The following is a 25,299-nucleotide window of genomic DNA, read 5'->3' as shown; positions in this document are numbered from 1 at the left end:
CTCCAATTATCAGCTCTTAGCAGCCCATGTGAGTCACCTAACACATGTGGGAACCATCATTTGGCAACTAGCATGAAATATCTCATAAAATTACAAAAATATGAGTAATCATTCATGACTTATTTACATGAAAACAAAATTACATATCCTTTATATCTAATCCATACACCAACGACCAAAAACACCTACAAACACTTTCATTCTTAAATTTTCTTCATCTAATTGATCTCTCTCAAGTTCTATCTTCAAGTTCTAAGTGTTCTTCATATATTCTACAAGTTCTAGTTACATAAAATCAAGAATACTTTCAAGTTTGCTAGCTCACTTCCAATCTTGTAAGGTGATCATCCAACCTCAAGAAATCTTTGTTTCTTACAGTAGGTTATTATTCTAATACAAGGTAATAATCATATTCAAACTTTGGTTCAATTTCTATAACTATAACAATCTTATTTCAAGTGATGATCTTACTTGAACTTGTTTTCGTGTCATGATTCTGCTTCAAGAACTTCGAGCCATCCAAGAATCCGTTGAAGCTAGATCCATTTTTCACTTTTCCAGTAGGTTTATTCAAGGAACTTAAGGTAGTAATGATGTTCATAACATCATTCGATTCATACATATAAAGCTATCTTATTCGAAGGTTTAAACTTGTAATCACTAGAATATAGTTTAGTTAATTCTAAACTTGTTCGCAAACAAAAGTTAATCCTTCTAACTTGACTTTTAAAATCAACTAAACACATGTTCTATATCTATATGATATGCTAACTTAATGATTTAAAACCTGGAAACACGAAAAACACCGTAAAACCGGATTTACGCCATCGTAGTAACACCGCGGGCTGTTTTGGGTTAGTTAATTAAAAACTATGATAAACTTTGATTTAAAAGTTTTTATTCTGAGAAAATGATTTTTATTATGAACATGAAACTATATCCAAAAATTATGGTTAAACTCAAAGTGAAAGTATGTTTTCTAAAATGGTCATCTAGACGTCGTTCGTTCGACTGAAATGACTACCTTTACAAAAATGACTTGTAACTTATTTTTCTGACTATAAACCTATACTTTTTCTGTTTAGATTCATAAAATAGAGTTCAATATGAAACCACAGCAATTTGATTCACTCAAAACGGATTTAAAATGAAGAAGTTATGGGTAAAACAAGATTAGATAATTTTTCTCATTTTAGCTACGTGAAAATTGGTAACAAATCTATTCCAACCATAACTTAATTAACTTGTATTGTATATTATGTAATCTTGAGATACCATAGACACGTATACAATGTTTCGACCTATCATGTCGACACATCTATATATATTTCGGAACAACCATAGACACTCTATATGTGAATGTTGGAGTTAGCTATACAGGGTTGAGGTTGATTCCAAAATATATATAGTTTGAGTTGTGATCAATACTGAGATACATATATACTGGGTCGTGGATTGATTCAAGATAATATTTATCGATTTATTTCTGTACATCTAACTGTGGACAACTAGTTGTAGGTTACTAACGAGGACAGCTGACTTAATAAACTTAAAACATCAAAATATATTAAAAGTTTTGTAAATATATTTTGAACATACTTTGATATATATGTATATATTGTTATAGGTTCGTGAATCAACCAGTGGCAAAGTCTTACTTCCCGACAAAGTAAAAATCTGTGAAAGTGAGTTATAGTCCCACTTTTAAAACCTAATATTTTTGGGATGAGAATACATGCAGGTTTTATAAATGATTTACAAAATAGACACAAGTACGTGAAACTACATTCTATGGTTGAATTATCGAAATCGAATATGCCCCTTTTTATTAAGTCTGGTAATCTAAGAATTAGGGAACAGACACCCTAATTGACGCGAATCCTAAAGATAGATCTATTGGGCCTAATAAACCCCATCCAAAGTACCGGATGCTTTAGTACTTCAAAATTTATATCATATCCGAAGGTTGTCCCGGAATGATGGGGATATTCTTATATATGCATCTTGTTAATGTCGGTTACCAGGTGTTCACCATATGAATGATTTTTACTTCTATGTTTGGGATGTATATTGAAATATGAAATCTTGTGGTCTATTGTTACGATTTGATATATATAGGTTAAACCTATAACTCACCAACATTTTTGTTGACGTTTAAAGTATATTTATTCTCAGGTGAATACTAAGTGCTTCCGCTGTTGCATACTAAAATAAGGACAAGATTTGGAGTCCATGTTTGTATGATATTGTGTAAAAACTGCATTCAAGAAACTGATTTCGATGTAACATATTTGTATTGTAAACCATTATGTAATGGTCGTGTGTAAACAGGATATTTTAGATTATCATTATTTGATAATCTACGTAAAGCTTTTTAAACCTTTATTTATGAAATAAAGGTTATGGTTTGTTTTAAAAATGAATGCAGTCTTTGAAAAACGTCTCATATAGAGGTCAAAACCTCGCAACGAAATCAATTAATATGGAACGTTTTTAATCAATAAGAACGGGACATTTCAGTTGGTATCCGAGCGTTGGTCTTAGAGAACCAGAATTTTGCATTAGTGTGTCTTATCGAGTTTGTTAGGATGCATTAGTGAGTCTGGACTTCGACCGTGTTTACTTGAAAAATGATTGCTTAACAAATTTTGTTGGAAACTATATATTTTTAACATGTGAATATTATGTGATATATTAATCTCTTAACACGTTTGATATTATGTGATAGATGTCTACCTCTAGAACAAGTCCCATTGACTCACCTAATAATAATGAAGTGTCAAATGTAAATTGGAATGATTCGTGGACTGATTCACAAGTTCCCGAAGAGGAACCGGAAGAAGAGTCGGAACCGGAAGAAGAATCGGAACCGGAAGAAGAATCGGAACCGGATGAAGAAATAGAACCGGTGGGGGAAATAATAAAACGGTTAAGTAAAAAAAAATCCTCAACCAACCGACCAAGGTTAATTATGGTCAATGGTGTTTCCGCCAAGGAAGCAAAATATTGGGAGGATTACCAATTCTCCGATGAATCGGATTCCGACGAGAATTTCGATGATGTTATAGAAATTACCCCAACTGAATTTAAAAAGGCAAAAGAAAATAATAAGGGAAAGGGCATAAAAATAGAGAAATCTAATTCCAACCCCGATGAACTTTATATGTATCATCAACCCCCGAAGCCCTTAAGTTGTAACAATGACCCGGGAACCTCTAAACCACCAGGTTTTTCTAAACCGTTGTGGAAAACAACAGCTCGTATTAGGAGAACATCATATATCCCTAGAAACTTGGCAAAATGAACCAAAACCGAAGAAGAAGAAACGAGCGAGTTGGAATAAGATAGTTGTATTCGTGTGGTGTAATATATGTAATATAGTGTGCTTATACTTTATGATATATGTAAAAATTGCTTGTATTAATAAGTATTTTTTTTATGAATCTAACTCTTGTCTATTTTACAGTATAAAAACACAAAGTGGATAGACAACCCAATATTATAAGAGACCTACCCGGAGACATGATTGATGAAATCTTGTCTAGAGTCGGTCAGAATTCTTCGGCACAACTATTTACGGTGAAATCAGTTTGTAAGACATTCGAAGAACGTTCCAAGAATGTCTTGGTTTATAAGAGACTTTCGTTTGAAAGATGGGGGATATCACATTGGGAAACCCATAAGTTACGATGTGTTTACTTTGACGCATATATTTCGGGGAACCCAAATGCTATTTTACGCAACGGGTTAAGAAATTATTTTGACTCAATGTTTCCGAATATAGGACTTCATGATTTAGAAAAAAGCGGCTAACATGCAACATAAAGAAGCATGCTATGCTTATGGGTTAGTAATGTTCGCTTCTCACCAAAGTGAGAAAAAGAACATCGGGCTACAACTATTAAACAAAACGTTCCCACAAGTGACGGAGTCGGTAATTGGGGTAAGAAATGAGGTTTTTAGATTGTTACGAGACTGTTGGACATTACGTAACCCTCGTCCCTTTGACAATGTTACAACACGCTGTCTTATCAACGGCCATAACGGTTATGTTCCACAAGACCAAGGATGGGAAGTAATCCTAGTAAAACTAGAATGCATGACTTGTTTCTGGACGTATGAATTACGTGTCTTTATTGCCTTTGCTGAACGACTTGTGTACTAGCTAGAATTATCTTCACAACCATCTTGTATCAAATTTATTGTGTGCTATATTTCATGCTATATGTAAAATAAGCGGTTTTGTAAGTTTGTAAAAAAATTGTGTAAAAGTTTGAACGCGAAATATTATTATAATCAGTTTTTCATATAGAATTGTAGTAGTTGAATTGTATATTAGCTACTAAGTATGAACTTAACGGGTAGGTACTACCCGAATTTAAACTTATAAAACGCTAATATGAAGAAAAAGCTTTTATAAATGAGTTCATATTATGCTACGAAATACTATTAACTACTCTTAATATTCTGTATGATTAACTTGTTCCATTTGACTATTTTGAAGGAAATGGCACCGACTACTCGACACACCGTGAATATGAATGAAGAGGAATTCCGTACTTTTCTAGCTTCAAACATAGCCGCAGTACAGGCTGCGCTACATACCAACAATAACCTTGGATCTAGCAGTACAGGAAATCGTGTAGGATGCACCTACAAAGAATTCACTGCCTGCAAACCTTTAGAATTTGATGAAACCGAAGGACCGATCGGATTGAAACGGTGGACCGAGAAGGTCGAATCGGTGTTTGCCATAAGTAAGTGTACTGAAGAGGACAAAGTGAAGTACGCTACGCATACCTTCACAGGTTCTGCGTTAACATGGTGGAATACCTATCTAGAGCAAGTGGGACAAGACGATGCGTACGCACTACCGTGGTCAGCATTCAAGCACTTGATGAACGAGAAATACCGTCCCAGAACTGAGGTCAATAAGCTCAAGACAGAACTTAGAGGGTTACGAACCCAAGGATTTGATATTACCACGTACGAAAGACGATTCACAGAATTGTGCCTATTGTGTCCGGGAGCATTCGAAGATGAGGAAGAGAAGATCGACGCGTTTGTGAAAGGATTACCGGAAAGAATCCAAGAAGATATAAGTTCACAAGAGCCCGCCTCCATACAACAGGCATGTAGAATGGCTCACAAACTAGTGAACCAGATTGAAGAAAGAATTAAAGAACAGACTGCTGAAGAGGCCAATGTGAAGCAAGTCAAAAGAAAGTGGGAGGAAAACGGTGATAAGAATCACCAATACAACAACAACAGCAATTACAACAATAATCGCAACAATTATCCCAACAATCGCAACATCAATCGCAACTACAACAAACGGCCCAACAACAACAACAACAACAACAACAGCAGCAACTACAACAATCATCCCAACAACAATAATAACCGCAACAACAACAACAATCAGAAGCAGCTATGCCAAAGGTGTGAAAAGAATCACTCGGGGTTCTGCACCAAATTTTGCAACAAGTGTAAAAGAAATGGTCATAGCGCGGCGAAGTGTGAGGTCTACGGACCAGGGGTTAATAGAACGAAAGGAACAAATGGTGTCGGAACGAGTAATGGCGGAGCAAGTAGTGTCGGAGCAAGTTATGCCAATGTAGTTTGTTATAAATGTGGAAAATCGGGCCACATTATTAGAAATTGTCCGAACCAGGAGAACACGAATGGACAAGGCCGCAGAAGAGTTTTCAATATTAATGCGGCAGAGGCACAGGAAGACCCGGAGCTTGTTACGGGTACGTTTCTTATTGACAATAAATCTGCTTACGTTTTATTTGATTCGGGTGCGGATAGAAGCTATATGAGTAGAGATTTTTGTGCTAAATTAAATTGTCCATTGACGCCTTTGGATAGTAAATTTTTACTCGAATTAGCAAATGGTAAATTAATTTCAGCAGATAATATATGTCGGAATCGAGAAATTAAACTGGTTAGCGAAACATTTAAGATTAATTTGATACCAGTAGAGTTAGGGAGTTTTGATGTGATAATCGGTATGGACTGGTTGAAAGAAGTGAAAGCAGAGATCGTTTGTTACAAAAATGCAATTCGCATTATACGAGAAAAAGGAAAACCCTTAATGGTGTACGGAGAAAAGGGCAACACGAAGCTACATCTTATTAATAATTTGAAGGCACAAAAACTAATAAGAAAAGGTTGCTATGCTGTTCTAGCACACGTCGAGAAAGTACAAACTGAAGAAAAGAGCATCAATGATGTTCCCATTGCAAAAGAATTTCCCGATGTATTTCCGAAAGAATTACCGGGATTACCCCCACATCGATCCGTTGAATTTCAAATAGATCTTGTACCAGGAGCTGCACCAATAGCTCGTGCTCTTTACAGACTCGCACCCAGCGAGATGAAAGAACTGCAAAGCCAATTACAAGAACTTTTAGAGCGTGGTTTCATTCGACCAAGCACATCACTGTGGGGAGCTCCTGTTTTGTTTGTCAAGAAGAAAGATGGTACATTCAGGTTGTGTATCGACTACCGAGAGTTGAACAAACTTACCATCAAGAACCGCTACCCACTACCGAGAATCGACGACTTATTTGATCAACTACAAGGCTCGTCTGTTTATTCAAAGATTGACTTACGTTCCGGGTATCATCAAATGCGGGTGAAAGAAGATGATATTCCAAAGACTGCTTTCAGAACACGTTACGGTCATTACGAGTTTATGGTCATGCCGTTTGGTTTAACTAATGCACCAGCTGTGTTCATGGACCTTATGAACCGAGTGTGTGGACCATACCTTGACAAGTTTGTCATTGTTTTCATTGATGACATACTTATTTACTCAAAGAATGACCAAGAACACTGTGAACATTTGAGAAAGGTGTTAGAAGTATTGAGGAAGGAAGAATTGTACGCTAAGTTTTCAAAGTGTGCATTTTGGTTGGAAGAAGTTCAATTCCTCGGTCACATAGTGAACAAAGAAGGTATTAAGGTGGATCCGGCAAAGATAGAAACTGTTGAAAAGTGGGAAACCCCGAAAACTCCGAAACACATACGCCAGTTTTTAGGACTAGCTGGTTACTACAGAAGGTTCATCCAAGACTTTTCCAGAATAGCAAAACCCTTGACTGCATTAACGCATAAAGGGAAGAAATTTGAATGGAATGATGAACAAGAGAAAGCGTTTCAGTTATTGAAGAAAAAGCTAACTACGGCACCTATATTGTCATTGCCTGAAGGGAATGATGATTTTGTGATTTATTGTGACGCATCAAAGCAAGGTCTCGGTTGTGTATTAATGCAACGAACGAAGGTGATTGCTTATGCGTCTAGACAATTGAAGATTCACGAACAAAATTATACGACGCATGATTTGGAATTAGGCGCGGTTGTTTTTGCATTAAAGACTTGGAGGCACTACTTATATGGGGTCAAAAGTATTATATATACCGACCACAAAAGTCTTCAACACATATTTAATCAGAAACAACTGAATATGAGGCAGCGTAGGTGGATTGAATTGTTGAATGATTACGACTTTGAGATTCGTTACCACCCGGGGAAGGCAAATGTGGTAGCCGATGCCTTGAGCAGGAAGGACAGAGAACCCATTCGAGTAAAATTGTAACGACCCGTCAAAATCGCTATTGACGCGGCACGTTAATCATTGATTCCACAGTGAGGTTTTGACCTCTATATGATACGTTTTGATAAAATATTGCATTCATTAAAATAAGTGACTTTCTAAACATAGAAAGTTATAAACATGTGGGCAAGTGCTTAGGTATAAGCAAAACCCCGAAATACATAAGTCTTTAATTTACAGGTTGACATCACAGTCCAATTATTTATTACACAACGCAGTTTTATTTTGAATGCAATAAACTTTGTACAAAGCATGAGAGACTCCATGCAGGCAACAAGCACATCACAGCGGAAGCATTCTAAGGACCTGAGAATAAAACATGCTAAAAAGTCAACACGAATGTTGGTGAGTTATAGGTTTAATTGCTCGAGTCATAAACATATATAAAGATAGACCACAAGATTTCATCAAAAGTTTATCAATAGATTCTACGTAACAGAGCGCCCTGGTAACTAAACTTAACGCTATAGTGATAATTACCCCATTCATTTTAATACACGCAAACCAACGTGTCTTAAACTCAAATAACATACGTCCGTTAAAAGGCTAGCGCTCTAGCTCGAACGGGGATGTCAAGCCCTATGGATCCATATACAATTATTCGCGCCCACTAGTCCATATCCTATGTACTGGCAGCTACTAGTTACCAAAGCTAAGGGATTTTCGGTTTAACTCAGTGTAGAATTTAGTATGTACTTGTGTCTTATCGCGTTTAAAATAAATTGCATGTATTCTCAGCCCAAAAATATTTAAAGTATTTAAAAAGGGAGACTATAAACTCACAGTTCAATATTGAGACTCAATATTGTAGGCAAATTGCGTAGACGTAATGACGGTAGACGACTGTATGGTTGGCCTTGGATTCAAGAACAATACCCCAAACAATACCCAATATTTCCTTAGCTTAAAGCGGTTTGAAACCCGAATTAAAACACCCTCGAATATACTTTATTATTATTAACTTAAATTAAAATTATAATTATAATTATAAATTAAAATTTGATTTACATAAGAAAATATGTTGTGAAGTATATCGTCGAACAAACTGGCCTTTTTATAGTACTTTTCGATTTACTGTAGCTCATGCGATCGCATGAGTTTTCAGTGTTTTTGCCATGCGATCGCATGGCCGCCTTTCCCGTTTTGTTTGCTAGTTCGTCGACATCAAATAGTGTTTACTGTAGCAAATAGTATTCACTGTAGCAATAGTGTTTTACTGTAGCAAATAGTGTTTACTGTAGCAAGTAGTGTTTTGCTGTAGCAAATCACTGTAGCAAATAGTGTTTTACTGTAGCAAATCAATGTAGCACTGTAGCAAAATACGGTTTCACTGTAGCAAATAGTGTTTTACTGTAGCAAATAGTGTTTTACTGTAGGAAAGTCGTTTTTGCTTGTACATATATATATACATACATATAATTGTTCATGAATCGTCGAGAGTAGTCAAAGGTAATTGTATATATGAAACAGTTCTAAAATTTTTGAGACTCAATCTAACAGACTTTGTTTAACGTGTCAAAATAATAAATCGTATAGAGAATTGGTTTAAATAAGTCGAAATTTTCCGGGTCATCACATAACCTCCCCGTTAAAGAAAATTTCGTCCCGAAATTTTGAGTAGTACCTGTTTTATGAGCGATATCAGTGAACAAATGTGGATACTTTTGCTTCATTTGATCCTCACGTTCCCAAGTAAACTCGGGTCCTCGTCTAGCATTCCAACGAACTCTAACTATCGGTATTTTGCTTTGTTTTAATTGTTTGACCTCACGGTCCATGATTTCAACAGGTTCTTCGACAAAATGGAGTTTATCATTGATTCGTATTTCGTCAAGAGGAATTACGACATCCTCTTCAGCTAAACATTTCTTCAAATTTGACACGTGAAATGTGTCGTGAACACTACTAAGTTCTTGCGGTAGCTTTAATCGATAAGCAACTGCTCCAATTCTTTCGGTGATTTCAAAGGGTCCTACGTACCTAGGACTTAGCTTTCCTCGTTTACCGAATCGCACAACACCTTTCCAGGGTGACACTTTCAACATGACTTTGTCGCCCACTTGAAATTCTAGCGGTTTTCTTCTTACATCAGCATAACTCTTTTGGCGACTCATGGCCATTTTCAATCGCTGTTGTATTTGAATGATCTTTTTGGTGGTTTCGTGAATAATTTCTGGTCCAGTAAGTTGTCTTTCTCCTACTTCACTCCAACATATAGGAGATCTACACTTTCTACCGTAAAGTGCTTCAAATGGCGCTGCGTTGATGCTCGTATGATAGCTGTTATTGTATGAAAATTCTGCCAACGGCAAGTGTCGATCCCAACTGGTTCCAAAGTCAATTACGCATGCCCGTAACATGTCTTCCAATGTTTGTATTGTTCTTTCACTTTGACCATCTGTTTGTGGGTGATAAGCGGTGCTCATATCTAATCGAGTTCCCAATGCTTTTTGTAATGACTGCCAAAAACGTGATGTGAATCGGGTGTCGCGATCAGATATGATGGAGATAGGTACACCATGCCTGGAAACTACTTCCTTCAAATATAGGCGTGCTAATTTCTCCATACTGTCTGTCTCCTTTATTGGTAGAAAGTGAGCTGATTTAGTTAGACGATCAACTATCACCCAAATAGTATCATGACTACTTGTAGTCCTTGGCAATTTCGTAATGAAATCCATGGTTATTCTTTCCCATTTCCACTGCGGAATTTCCGGTTGTTGCAGTAATCCTGACGGCTTTTGGTGCTCAGCTTTGACCTTTGCACACGTCAAACATCTGCTTACATAAGTAGCAATTTCTGTCTTCATATTAGGCCACCAATAAAACTTCTTGAGATCGTGATACATTTTCCCGTTTCTTGGGTGAATTGAGTACCTCGTTTTGTGTGCTTCATCCAGTACTAGTTGCCTTAGGTTACCATGTTTTGGTACCCATATCCTACCAGCAAAATACAGGGTTCCATCGGCTTTTACTTCAAGTTGTTTTTCTAACCCTTTGCTCATTTCGTCTTTTTCGTTTTCTTCTTTTAAAGCTTCTAACTGTGCTGCTTGAATTTGCTTTGTGAGATCAGTACGAATTGTAATATTCAAAGCTCGGATCCTAAGAGGTTTTACTCTTTCTTTTCGACTTAAGGCATCAGCTACAACATTAGCCTTTCCGGGGTGGTAACGGATTTCACAATCGTAATCGTTTAACAACTCTACCCAGCGACGTTGCCTCATATTGAGTTGTTTTTGATCAAAAATATGCTGAAGACTCTTATGGTCAGTGTACACTGTACACTTGGTGCCATATAGATAGTGTCTCCATATTTTAGTGCAAAAACTACTGCTCCAAATTCTAAATCATGCGTCGTATAGTTCTTTTCATGAATTTTTAGTTGTCGTGAGGCATATGCGATAACTTTTGTGCGTTGCATTAATACACATCCTAAACCTTGGCGCGAAGCGTCACAATAGATCACGAAATCATCATTTCCTTCCGGTAATGACAAAATGGGTGCAGACGTTAACTTCTTCTTTAATAACTGGAATGAGGATTCCTGTTCCGTGGACCAATCATACTTCTTTCCCTTTTGAGTCAATGCAGTTAAGGGTTTGACGATTCTAGAGAAATCTTGAATGAATCTTCGGTAGTAACCAGCAAGACCTAAGAATTGGCGGATTTGTGTTGGAGTCTTCGGTGTTTCCCATTTACTAATGGCTTCGATCTTGGCGGGGTCAACTTTAATTCCATGTTTACTGACAACATGGCCCAAAAATTGTACTTCTTGTAACCAGAAATCACACTTCGAAAATTTTGCGTACAATTCTTCTTTCTTGAGTATCTCTAGTACCAGTCTTAAGTGTTGCTCATGTTCTTCCTTGTTCTTCGAGTAAATCAATATGTCGTCGATAAAAACAATGACAAATTTGTCTAAATACGGTCTACAGATGCGATTAATTAGATCCATGAATACTGCTGGAGCATTAGTCAATCCAAAAGGCATGACTAAAAATTCATAGTGACCGTAACGGGTTCTGAACGCTGTTTTAGGAACATCTTCTTCCTTCACTCTCAGCTGATGATATCCGGAGCGTAGATCAATCTTAGAATAAACACTTGATCCTTGCAATTGATCAAACAAATCATCAATCCTCAGTAATGGGTACCGATTCTTGATCGTTAATTTGTTTAATTCTCGGTAATCTATGCACATTCTCATAGATCCATCCTTCTTCTTGACGAACAGAATAGGAGCACCCCAAGGTGAAAAACTAGGACGAATAAATCCACGGTCCGATAATTCTTGCAACTGGTCTTGTAATTCTTGCATTTCTGAAGGTTCAAGTCTATATGGAGATCGGGCTACAGGTGCAGCTCCTGGTATGAGATCAATCTGAAATTCTACACATCTGTGTGGAGGTAGCCCCGGTAATTCTTCTGGAAATACTCCGGGATATTCTCTTACAACCGGAATGTCATCAATGCTTCTTTCTTTAGTATCGATCTTCTTTATGTGTGCCAGAATAGCATAACAACCTTTTCTTATAAGTTTATGGGCCTTCATACAGCTGATAAAGTTCAGTTTTGAGTTGTTCTTCTCCCCATAAATCATTAATGACGTTTCATCCTTACGAGGGATGCGGATTGCTTTCTCAGCGCAAACAACTTCCGCTCTTGTTTTGGACATCCAGTCCATGCCAACGATTACATCAAAACTTCCTAATTCTACGGGTATCAAATCAATTTTGAAGGTTTCACCAGCGAGATTCATTTCGCAACCATGGCAAATTTTATCGGCTTTTATCAGTTTACCATTAGCTAATTCAATAGTATATTTATCGTCTAGTGGTAATGATGCACATTTTAGTTTAAAACTAAAGTCTTTACACATATAACTTCTATCAGCACCCGTATCAAACATAATAGAAGCTAGTTGATTATTAACGGTAAACGTACCCGTGACAAGATTAGGATCCTCACGTGCTTTACTGGCACTAACATTAAATGACCTCCCACGTGCGGGTTCTTTGTTCTTCTCCTTATCAGGGCATTGATTTATAAAGTGACCAGACTTCCCGCATCCATAACATTTCTTGACGTCGGTCAATTTTGTCTTTACTTCAGAAACGGTGGCATAACAATCTTTCGCCACATGTCCTTTCTTGTTGCACTTATCACAGACCACTTGGCAATAGCCTGCATGATGTGTGTAACACCTTTTGCAGAACGGATGAGGTCCCTTATAGTTTGGACTTGCAGTTGCCCCATCTTGTTTACCTTTAAAAGTTTCTTGTTTCTTCAGGAGAGTACTTTTGCCCTTATAGTCTTCCCATTTCCTCTTTCCTTTAGTTGTCTTGACTTCGGTAATTGGTGCCTTAATCGAACTCTCTGTGATCTGGTCCATGAGTTGGTGTGCCATTGTCATGGCTTCCTGCATCGTATTCGGTTTGGACGATGTAACATTTCCTTTGATATTGATCGATAAACCGTCAATATACATTTCTATCTTTCGTTTCTCGTTTGGCACCAATTCGGGACACAACAAGGCTAGTTCCATGAAACGCTTTTCATAGTTATTGAGATTCGCGCCGATAACCTTCAGATTACGTAACTCAGATTCCATTTTTCTGATCTCGTTTCGAGGACAGTACTCCTCGATTAGCATCTTTTTCATTTCTTCCCAAGAGATATCATATGCCGTATCTATTCCTTCTGCTTTAGCATAATTGTTCCACCAAGTAAGTGAACCGTCTTGCAACGTGCACGAAGCATATTTTGACTTGTCTCCATTCGCACAATTACTGATTTTGAAAACGGACTCCATCTTTTCAAACCATCGGGTTAGACCGACTGGTCCCTCGGTTCCACTAAACGTCTGTGGTTTGCATCCTTGAAAAGTTTTGTATGAGCATCCGTTTCGTGAGTTTGTGTTTACGGCTGCTGCTTTGGCTGCTGCTTCGGCTGTTGCTTTTGCTGCCTCGGCTGCAGCAATTCTTTCATTCACACGTTTCTCGACTAGTTGCTCAAACTCAGCATCCGACATTTGAGACATGTTTCTTCAATAAACACAACAGATATAATTTAATCATATAGAATATTATAGGTAAAATGAGTTGTCAATAGTTAATCGTAGCATATTAATAATATGAACCGATTATTATAAAATCTTTTTCTTCTTATTAGCATTTTATAATTATTTCTAGGGTATTACCTACCCGTTAAGTTCATACATAATAGCTAGTACAAGGAATTAACTACTAAAATCCTAATAATATTCCACTATGAAAAATTATAGCGAGTTATTACATTATTATGTAATAATAATAATAAGAAGTAGTAATAATACAAATAATCATTCCATGCATTTATTATTAATAAACCAAAATAATACAATACCATACAATACCGATATTTTACATATGCATATTTTACATAACAAGATAGAGTAGCACACATAAGCAATAAAATAGCGCATGGAAGATTTATGGTTGCGAGGTCGTTTATTCAGAACTATCAGAAACTTCTTCCCATTTGGTTCTCTCTGCCAATTATTTGTGTGCACATGGTCCGACAGACATTCTGGCAGTGTATTTTATTTTTGGTTGGGGTTTTGAGGTACCCGTTGCCTCAATGGGTTTAATACAATAAGGGTGGTTACGGATCGAATGGTCATGTTCCTTTTTAATAATTAAGGACTTTTTATTATTGTGGTTGTTTTTATTATCTATAGCAAGTTGGAATTTCTCCTTAGTGATCTCTTTTATTTCATTAGCGAAATCCTCCTCCTTACTGATTTCGTCTGATGAAGAACTGTCTGAGTCATGTGTAGGAGAATATGATGATGAACTGCGAGAATATGTACCGGTGGTCATGAACCGAAATCTGCCAGGCGTAATCGGCACAACCCGCCCATCGGCGGTATATCTGGACCAATGTCCATATTTGTTTAGAAATGGACGATCCTCGTTTACTCCAGGGATCATGGGTCCATGCCAACGATACTGTGGCTCCGGAAAACTAGAGTTGGGTGGAGCTGGAACCTCCTCTGGGTTTACCGGGAGTTGAGATTCCCCGGCTAACACAATTTCTTCTTTAATAGGTATTGGAACGCCCTTTTCAGTTGTGGATAGAATAGATTCAGTGTCCGATTCCGAGTCGTAAAAAATGATAGGATTAGAAGAAGTCATCTATCACATAATTGAAACAACAATTAAGTAAGCATATAAATATATTACATATAATGTTTTTGACCAAATGATAAGCAAAAATCAGTAAAAACAAATATGGTCATAGTCCAGACTCACTAATGCATCCTAACAATTACCAGTTAAACACACTAATGTAATTTCTGGTTCCCTATGACCTCAAGCTCGGATACCAACTGTAACGACCCGTCAAAATCGCTATTGACGTGGCACGTTAATCATTGATTCCACAGTGAGGTTTTGACCTCTATATGATACGTTTTGATAAAATATTGCATTCATTAAAATAAGTGACTTTCTAAACATAGAAAGTTATAAACATGTGGGCAAGTGCTTAGGTATAAGCAAAATCCCGAAATACATAAGTCTTTAATTTACAGGTTGACATCACAGTCCAATTATTTATTACACAACGCAGTTTTATTTTGAATGCAATAAACTTTGTACAAAGCATGAGAGACTCCATGCAGGCAACAAGCACATCACAGCGGAAGCATTCTAAGGACCTGAGAATAAAACATGCTAAAAAGTCAACACGAATGTTGGTGAGTTATAGGTTTAATTGCTCGAGTCATAAACATATATAAAGATAGACCACAAGATTTCATCAAAAGTTTATCAATAGATTCTACGTAACAGAGCGCCCTGGTAACTAAACTTAACGCTATAGTGATAATTACCCCATTCGTTTTAATACACGCAAACCAACGTGTCTTAAACTCAAATAACATACGTCCGTTAAAAGGCTAGCGCTCTAGCTCGGACGGGGATGTCAAGCCCTATGGATCCATATACAATTATTCGCGCCCACTAGTCCATATCCTATGTACTGGCAGCTACTAGTTACCAAAGCTAAGGGATTTTCGGTTTAACTCAGTGTAGAATTTAGTATGTACTTGTGTCTTATCGCGTTTAAAATAAATTGCATGTATTCTCAGCCCAAAAATATTTAAAGTATTTAAAAAGGGAGACTATAAACTCACAGTTCAATATTGAGACTCAATATTGTAGGCAAATTGCGTAGACGTAATGACGGTAGACGACTGTATGGTTGGCCTTGGATTCAAGAACAATACCCCAAACAATACCCAATATTTCCTTAGCTTAAAGCGGTTTGAAACCCGAATTAAAACACCCTCGAATATACTTTATTATTATTAACTTAAATTAAAATTATAATTATAATTATAAATTAAAATTCGATTTACATAAGAAAATATGTTGTGAAGTATATCGTCGAACAAACTGGCCTTTTTATAGTACTTTTCGATTTACTGTAGCTCATGCGATCGCATGAGTTTTCAGTGTTTTTGCCATGCGATCGCATGGCCGCCTTTCCCGTTTTGTTTGCTAGTTCGTCGACATCAAATAGTATTTACTGTAGCAAATAGTATTCACTGTAGCAATAGTGTTTTACTGTAGCAAATAGTGTTTACTGTAGCAAGTAGTGTTTTGCTGTAGCAAATCACTGTAGCAAATAGTGTTTTACTGTAGCAAATCACTGTAGCACTGTAGCAAAATACGGTTTCACTGTAGCAAATAGTGTTTTACTGTAGCAAATAGTGTTTTACTGTAGGAAAGTCGTTTTTACTTGTACATATATATATACATACATATAATTGTTCATGAATCGTCGAGAGTAGTCAAAGGTAATTGTATATATGAAACAGTTCTAAAATTTTTGAGACTCAATCTAACAGACTTTGTTTAACGTGTCAAAATAATAAATCGTATAGAGAATTGGTTTAAATAAGTCGAAATTTTCCGGGTCATCACAAAAATCTATGAATATAATGATTCATAATAACCTTACTACTCAAATAAAGGAGGCACAACAAGGAGTTTTAAAAGAGGGAAATTTAAAGGAGGAAATACCCAAGGGATCGGAGAAGCATCTTAATATTCGGGAAGACGGAACCCGGTATAGGGCTGAAAGAATTTGGGTACCAAAATTTGGAGATATGAGAGAAATGGTACTTAGAGAAGCTCATAAAACCAGATACTCAATACATCCTGGAACGGGGAAGATGTACAAGGATCTCAAGAAACATTTTTGGTGGCCCGGTATGAAAGCCGATGTTGCTAAATATGTAGGAGAATGTTTGACGTGTTCTAAGGTCAAAGCTGAACATCAGAAACCATCAGGTCTACTACAACAACCTGAAATCCCGGAATGGAAATGGGAAAACATTACCATGGATTTCATTACTAAATTGCCAAGGACTGCAAGTGGTTATGATACTATTTGGGTAATAGTTGATCATCTCACCAAGTCAGCACACTTCCTGCCAATAAGAGAAGATGACAAGATGGAGAAGTTAGCATGACTGTATTTGAAGGAAGTCGTCTCCAGACATGGAATACCAATCTCTATTATCTCTGATAGGGATGTCAGATTTATTTCAAGATTCTGGCAGACATTACAACAAGCATTAGGAACTCATCTAGACATGAGTACTGCCTATCATCCACAAACTGATGGGCAGAGCGAAAGGACGATACAAACGCTTGAAGACATGCTACGAGCATGTGTTATTGATTTCGGAAACAGTTGGGATCGACATCTACCTTTAGCAGAATTTTTCTACAACAACAGCTACCATTCAAGCATTGAGATGGCGCCGTTTGAAGCACTTTATAGTAGAAAGTGCAGGTCTCTGATTTGTTGGAGTGAAGTGGGGGATAGACAGATTACGGGTCCGGAGATTATACAAGAAACTACCGAGAAGATCATCCAAATTCAACAACGGTTGAAAACCGCCCAAAGTCGACAAAAGAGCTACGCTGACATTAAAAGAAAAGATATAGAATTTGAAATTGGAGAGATGGTCATGCTTAAAGTTGCACCTTGGAAAGGCGTTGTTCGATTTGGTAAACGAGGGAAATTAAATCCAAGGTATATTGGACCATTCAAGATTATTGATCGTGTCGGACCAGTAGCTTACCGACTTGAGTTACCTCAACAACTCGCGGCTGTACATAACACTTTCCAAGTCTCGAATTTGAAGAAATGTTTTGCTAAAGAAGATCTCACTATTCCGTTAGATGAAATCCAAATCAACGAAAAACTTCAATTCATCGAAGAACCCGTCGAAATAATGGATCGTGAGGTTAAAAGACTTAAGCAAAACAAGATACCAATTGTTAAGGTTCGATGGAATGCTCGTAGAGGACCCGAGTTCACTTGGGAGCGTGAAGATCAGATGAAGAAGAAATACCCGCATCTATTTCTAGAAGATTCGTCAACACCTTCAACTGTTTAAAATTTCGGGACGAAATTTATTTAACGGGTAGGTACTGTAGTGACCCGAACTTTTCCATGTTTATATATATTAATTGAGATTGATATTTACATGATTAAATGTTTCCAACATGTTAAGCAATCAAACTTGTTAAGACTTGATTAATTGAAATATGTTTCATATAGACAATTGACCACCCAAGTTGACCGGTGATTCACGAACGTTAAAACTTGTAAAAACTATATGATGAAATATATATGGATATATATATAGTTAACATGATACTATGATAAGTAAACATATCATTAACTATATTAACAATGAACTACATATGTAAAAACAAGACTACTAACTTAATGATTTTTAAACGAGACATATATGTAACGATTATCGTTGTAAAGACATTTAATGTATATATATCATATTAAGAGATATTCATACATGATAATATCATGATAATATAATAATTTAAAATCTCATTTGATATTATAAACATTGGGTTAACAACATTTAACAAGATCGTTAACCTAAAGGTTTCAAAACAACATTTACATGTAACGACTAACGATGACTTAACGACTCAGTTAAAATGTATATACATGTAGTGTTTTAATATGCATTTATACACTTTTTAAAGACTTCAATACACTTATCAAAATACTTCTACTTAACAAAAATGCTTACAATTACATCCTCGTTCAGTTTCATCAACAATTCTACTCGTATGCACCCGTATTCGTACTCGTACAATACACAGCTTTTAGATGTATGTACTATTGGTATATACACTCCAATGATCAGCTCTTAGCAGCCCATGTGAGTCACCTAACACATGTGGGAACCATCATTTAGCAACTAGCATGAAATATCTCATAAAATTACAAAAATATGAGTAATCATTCATGACTTATTTACATGAAAACAAAATTACATATCCTTTATATCTAATCCATACACCAACGACCAAAAACACCTACAAACACTTTCATTCTTCAGTTTTCTTCATCTAATTGATCTCTCTCAAGTTCTATCTTCAAGTTCTAAGTGTTCTTCATATATTCTACAAGTTCTAGTTACATAAAATCAAGAATACTTTCAAGTTTGCTAGCTCACTTCCAATCTTGTAAGGTGATCATCCAACCTCAAGAAATCTTTGTTTCTTATAATAGGTTATCATTCTAATACAAGGTAATAATCATATTCAAACTTTGGTTCAATTTCTATAACTATAACAATCTTATTTCAAGTGATGATCTTACTTGAACTTGTTTTCGTGTCATGATTCTGCTTCAAGAACTTCGAGCCATCCAAGAATCCGTTGAAGCTAGATCCATTTTTCACTTTTCCAGTAGGTTTATCCAAGGAACTTAAGGTAGTAATGATGTTCATAACATCATTCAATTCATACATATAAAGCTATCTTATTCGAAGGTTTAAACTTGTAATCACTAGAACATAGTTTAGTTAATTCTAAACTTGTTCGCAAACAAAAGTTAATCCTTCTAACTTGAATTTTAAAATCAATTAAACACATGTTCTATATCTATATGATATGCTAACTTAATGATTTAAAACCTGGAAACACGAAAAACATCGTAAAACCGGATTTACGCCGTCGTAGTAACACCGCGGGCTGTTTTGGGTTAGTTAATTAAAAACTATGATAAACTTTGATTTAAAAGTTGTTATTCTGAGAAAATGATTTTTATTATGAACATGAAACTATATCCAAAAATTATGGTTAAACTCAAAGTGGAAGTATGTTTTCTAAAATGGTCATCTAGACGTCGTTCTTTCGACTGAAATGACTACCTTTACAAAAACGACTTGTAACTTATTTTTCCGACTATAAACCTATACTTTTTATGTTTAGATTCATAAAATAGAGTTCAATATGAAACCACAGTAATTTGATTCACTCAAAACGGATTTAAAATGAAGAAGTTATGGGTAAAACAAGATTGGATAATTTTTCTCATTTTAGCTACGTGAAAATTGGTAACAAATCTATTCCAACCATAACTTAATCAACTTGTATTGTATATTATGTAATCTTGAGATACCATAGACACGTATACAATGTTTCGACCTATCATGTCGACACATCTATATATATTTCGGAACAACCATAGACACTCTATATGTGAATGTTGGAGTTAGCTATACAGGGTTGAGGTTGATTCCAAAATATATATAGTTTGAGTTGTGATCAATACTGAGATACGTATACACTGGGTCGTGGATTGATTCAAGATAATATTTATCGATTTATTTCTGTACATCTAACTGTGGACAACTAGTTGTAGGTTACTAACGAGGACAGCTGACTTAATAAACTTAAAACATCAAAATATATTAAAAGTTTTGTAAATATATTTTGAACATACTTTGATATATATGTATATATTGTTATAGGTTCGTGAATCAACCAGTGGCAAAGTCTTACTTCCCGACGAAGCAAAAATCTGTGAAAGTGAGTTATAGTCCCACTTTTAAAACCTAATATTTTTGGGATGAGAATACATGCAGGTTTTATAAATGATTTACAAAATAGACACAAGTACGTGAAACTACATTCTATGGTTGAATTATCGAAATCGAATATGCCCCTTTTTATTAAGTCTGGTAATCTAAGAATTAGGGAACAGACACCCTAATTGACGCGAATCCTAAAGATAGATCTATTGGGCCTAATAAACCCCATCCAAAGTACCGGATGCTTTAGTACTTCGAAATTTATATCATATCCGAAGGTTTTCCCGGAATGATGGGGATATTCTTATATATGCATCTTGTTAATGTCGGTTACCAGGTGTTCACCATATGAATGATTTTTACTTCTATGTATGAGATGTATATTGAAATATGAAATCTTGTGGTCTATTGTTACGATTTGATATATATAGGTTAAACCTATAACTCACCAACATTTTTGTTGACGTTTAAAGTATATTTATTCTCATGTGAATACTAAGAGCTTCCGCTGTTGCATACTAAAATAAGGACAAGATTTGGAGTCCATGTTTTTATGATATTGTGTAAAAACTGCATTCAAGAAACTGATTTCGATGTAACATATTTGTATTGTAAACCATTATGTAATGGTCGTGTGTAAACAGGATATTTTAGATTATCATTATTTGATAATCTACGTAAAGCTTTTTAAACCTTTATTTATGAAATAAAGGTTATGTTTTGTTTTAAAAATGAATGTGGTCTTCTATGGTTATGGTTTCCTCAACCATATCCTCTGGTAGGTCTTCTAAAATATTCGGTTGTCTACCCTTAACGTCCATTTTGTTTTTATAATGTAAAATAGACAAGGATTAGATTCGTAATAACAAACAATACAAGCAATTGTTACATAGAACATAAAAGTACAAGCACACTACAATACATTTATTACACAACATGCTCACACCCCTCTAATCTGAATCACTGGTTTCTTCTTCTTCGGACTTGGTTCTTTTTCCTAATCTTCTAGGGATATACGATGTTCCTCTAATACGAGTCGTCGTTTTCCACATTGGTTTAGAAAAACCTGGTGGTTTAGAGGTTCCCGGGTTATTGTCACGATATTGAAAATACGGGTGTTGACGGTACATATAAAGTTCATCGAGGTCGGAATCAGATTTCTCTATTTTGATGCCTTTTCCCTTATTATTTTCTTTTGCCTCATTAAATTGGGTCGGGGTAATTTCTATAACATCATCAAAATCCTCATCGGGATCCGATTCATCGGAAAATTGATAATCTTCCCAATATTTTGCTTCCTCGGCGGAAACACCATTGACCATTATTAACTTTGGTCCGTTGGTTGAGGATTTTCTTTTATTTAATCGATTTACTATAGGTATCAATATTTCTTCCTCCGGAACCTCTTCTTCTTCTGGTTCCTCCTCTTCCTATTCCTCATCTTCTGGTTCCTCTTCTTCCGGTTCCTCCTCTTCCGGTTCCTCTTCGAGAATTTGTGAATTTTCCCAAAATATATTCGACTCTTCATTATTATTAGGTGAATCAATGGGATTTGTACTAGAGGTAGACATCTATCACACAATATCAAACACGTTAAGAGATTAATATATCACATAATATTTACATGTTAATAATATATAGTTTCCAACAAAAAAGATGTTAAGCAATCGTTTTTAAAGAAAAACACGGTCGAAGTCCAGACTCACTAATGCATCCTAACAAACTCGGTAAGACACACTAATGTAATTTTTTGGTTCTCTAAGACCAGCGCTCGGATACCAACTGAAATGTCCCGTTCATATTGATTATAAACGTTCCATATTAATTGATTTCGTCGCGAGGTTTTGACCTCTATATGAGACGTTTTTCAAAGACTGCATTCATTTTTAAAACAACCATAACCTTTATTTTATCTATAAAGGTTTAAAAAGCATTACGTAGATTATCAAATAATGATAATCTAAAATATCCTGTTTACACACGACCATTACATAATGGTTTACAATAAGAATATATTACATCAAAAATAAGTTTCTTGAATGCAGTTTTTACATAATATCATACAAGCATGGACTCCAAATCTTGTCCTTATTTTAGTATGCAAAAGCGGAAGCTCTTAATAATCACCTGAGAATAAACATGCTTAAAATGTCAACAAAAATGTTGGTGAGTTTTAGGTTTAACCTATATATTATCAAATCATAATAATAGACCACAAGATTTCATATTTCAATATACATCCCATACATAGAGATAAAATTCATTCATATGGTGAACACCTGGTAACCGACATTAACAAGTTGCATATAAGAATATCCCCTATCATTCAGGAAAATCCTTCGGACATGATAAAAACGAATTCGATGTACTAAAGCATCCGGTACTTTGGATGGGGTTCGTTAGGCCCAATAGATCTATCTTTAGGATTCGCGTCAATTAGTAGATCGGTTTAATAATTCTTAGGTTACCAAGCAAAAGGGGCATATTCGTCTTCGATCATTCACCCATATAATGTAGTTTCAATTACTTGTGTCTATTTCGTAAAACATTTATAAAACTGCATGTATTCTCATCCCAAAATATTAGATTTTAAAAGTGGGACTATAACTCACTTTCACAGATTTTTACTTCGTCGGGAAGTAAGACTTGGCCACTGGTCGATTCACGAACCTATGACAAATATGTACATATATATCAAAGTATGTTCAAAATATATTTACAACACTTTTAATACATTTTGATGTTTTAAGTTTATTAAGTCAGCTGTCCTCGTTAGTAACCTACAACTAGTTGTCCAAAGTTAGATGTACAGAAAAAAATTGATATATATTATCTTGAATCAATCCACGACCCAGTGTATACACGTCTCAGGCTAGATCACAACTCAAAGTATATATATTTTTGGAATCAACCTCAACCCTGTATAGCTAACTCCCACATTACTCCATATAGAGTGTTTATAGTTGTTCCAAATAATATATACAAATGGGTCGATATGATATGTCAAAACATTTGCATACGTGTCTATGGTATCCCAAGATTACATAGTATATTAGAATACATGTATAATACAATATAAGTTAGCTAGGATATGATTAATATAGATTTGTTACCAATTTTCACGTAGCTACAACAAGAAAAAATATCCAATCTTTTTTTACCCATAACTTATTCGTTTTAATTCCGTTTTGAGTGAATCAAATTGCTATGGTTTCATATTGAACTCTATTTTATGAATCTAGACAGTCAAAGTATAGGTTTATAGTCAGAAATATAAGTTATAAGTCATTTTTGTAAAGGTAGTCATTTCAGTCGAAAGAACGACGTCTAGATGACCATTTTGGAAAACATACTTCCACTTTGAGTTTAACCATAATTTTTGGATATAGTTTCATGTTCATAAGAAAAATCATTTTCCCAGAATAACAACTTTTAAATCAAAGTTTATCATAGTTTTTAATTAACTAACCCAAAACAGCCCGCGGTGTTACTACGACGGTGTATATCCAGTTTTACGGTGTTTTTCGTGTTTTCAGGCTTTAAATCATTAAGTTAGCATATCATATAGATATAGAACATGTATTAAGTTGATTTTAAAAGTCAAGTTAGAAGGATTAACTTTTGTTTACGAACAAGTTTAGAATTAACTAAACTATGTTCTAGTGATTACATGTTCAAATCTTCAAATAAGATAGTTTTATATGTATGAATCGAATGATGTTATGAATATCATTACTACCTCAAGTTTAGTAGGTAAACCTACTGAAAGTGACAAGAAATGATCTAGCTTCAAAGGATCTTGGATGGCTTGAAAGTTCTTGAAGTAGAATCATGACACGAAAACAAGTTCAAGTAAGATTTCCACTCGAAATAAGATTGTTATAGTTATAGAAATTGAATCAAAGATTGAATATGATTATTACCTTGTATTAGAATTATATCTTACTGTAAATAAGAAAGATTTCTTGAGGTTGGATGATCACTTTACAAGATTGGAAGTAAGCTAGCAAACTTGGAAGTATTCTTGATTTTATGAAACTAGAACTTGTAGAATTTATGAAGAACACTTAGAACTTGAAGATAAATCTTGAGAGAGATCAATTAGATGAAGAAAATTTAATAATGAAAGTGTTTGTAGGTGTTTTTGGTCCTTGGTATATGGATTAGATATAAAGGATGTGTAATTTTGTTTACAAGTAAATAAGTCATGAATGATTACTCATATTTTTGTAATTTTATGAGATATTTCATGCTAGTTGCCAAATGATGGTTCCCACATATGTAAGGTGACTCACATAGGCTGATAATAGCTGATCATTGGAGTGTATATACCAATAATACATACATCTAAAATCTGTATATTGTACGAGTACGAATACGGGTGCATACGAGTAGAATTGTTGATGAAACTGAAAGAGGATGTAATTGTAAGCATTTTTGTTAAGTAGAAGTATTTTGATAAGTGTCTTGAAGTCTTTAAAAAGTGTATGAATACATATTAAAACACTACATGTATATACATTTTAACTGAGTCGTTAAGTCATCGTTAGTCGTTACATGTAAATGTTGATTTGAAACCTTTAAGTTAACGATCTTGTTAAATGTTGTTAACGCAATGTTTATTATATCTAATGAGATGTTAAATTATTATATTATCATGATATTATGATATATTAATATATCTTAATATGATATATATACATTTAAATGTCGATACAACGATAATCGTTACATATATGTCTCGTTTCGAAATCATTTAGTA

This window comes from Rutidosis leptorrhynchoides, chromosome 1 (assembly GCF_046630445.1).
Source record: "Rutidosis leptorrhynchoides isolate AG116_Rl617_1_P2 chromosome 1, CSIRO_AGI_Rlap_v1, whole genome shotgun sequence".
Taxonomy (NCBI): Eukaryota; Viridiplantae; Streptophyta; class Magnoliopsida; order Asterales; family Asteraceae; genus Rutidosis; species Rutidosis leptorrhynchoides.
Note: the sequence above shows the minus strand (reverse complement) of the source record.